General features: G+C 64.4%; 1 protein-coding gene across 1 annotated transcript in view; it reads left to right on the forward strand.

Moving 5' to 3' along the window:
• The window catches only part of LOC103809754 (fibroblast growth factor receptor 1), a gene marked incomplete at both ends in the record, with an annotated part of 5103 nt that overhangs the window by 564 nt on the left and 3992 nt on the right, over positions 1 to 547 (forward strand). The gene's annotated exons all lie outside the window — the stretch shown is intronic.

Raw genomic sequence — 547 nt, forward strand, 5'->3', positions numbered from 1 at the left:
GAGCCCCTCCATGCCCAGCAGTGGTTGGCAGGCCCCCAGCCCACATTCGGGGGCCACGTTGCTCCCTGACCTGGGGTGAGGGCTCAGTGCTGCTTCCCCAGCACCCACAGCAGGGCCAGGCTGTGGGTCCTCCCTGGATGGAATTGGGGCTCAGCTTTCCCCTTCCCACATCTCTGGTCTTGCAGTGGGGCTGCTGCTGCTGCAGAAGAGCCCAGGAGAGGGAGCAGCATGCTGGGAGCCCCCGAATTTCTCTCCTCCCCGAGGGAGGAGGTGAGCATGGCTGTTGTCACTCTGGCAGCAGCTCCAGCCCAGGGACCCTCCCGGTGACCCTTGGAGGCACCACTCCCTTTTTCCATATCTTTTAGTTTTCAGGAGCAGGGTTGCAGCCTGCCCAGGGCTCAGACCCCTTGGTGGGTCTCTCCCCAAGTTGGACCCCTGAGCCAGCCTGGCTGTGGGACTGCAATCTCCACCGAGTCATGCGCCACATTGCGCAAGCAGCCCCAGCTGTGGCCCTGCGTGCTGGGGCTCCTGCCAGGTGCCAGGGACA

Source organism: Acanthisitta chloris, unplaced genomic scaffold, assembly GCF_000695815.1.
Source record: "Acanthisitta chloris isolate BGI_N310 unplaced genomic scaffold, ASM69581v1 scaffold35710, whole genome shotgun sequence".
NCBI lineage: Eukaryota > Metazoa > Chordata > Aves > Passeriformes > Acanthisittidae > Acanthisitta > Acanthisitta chloris.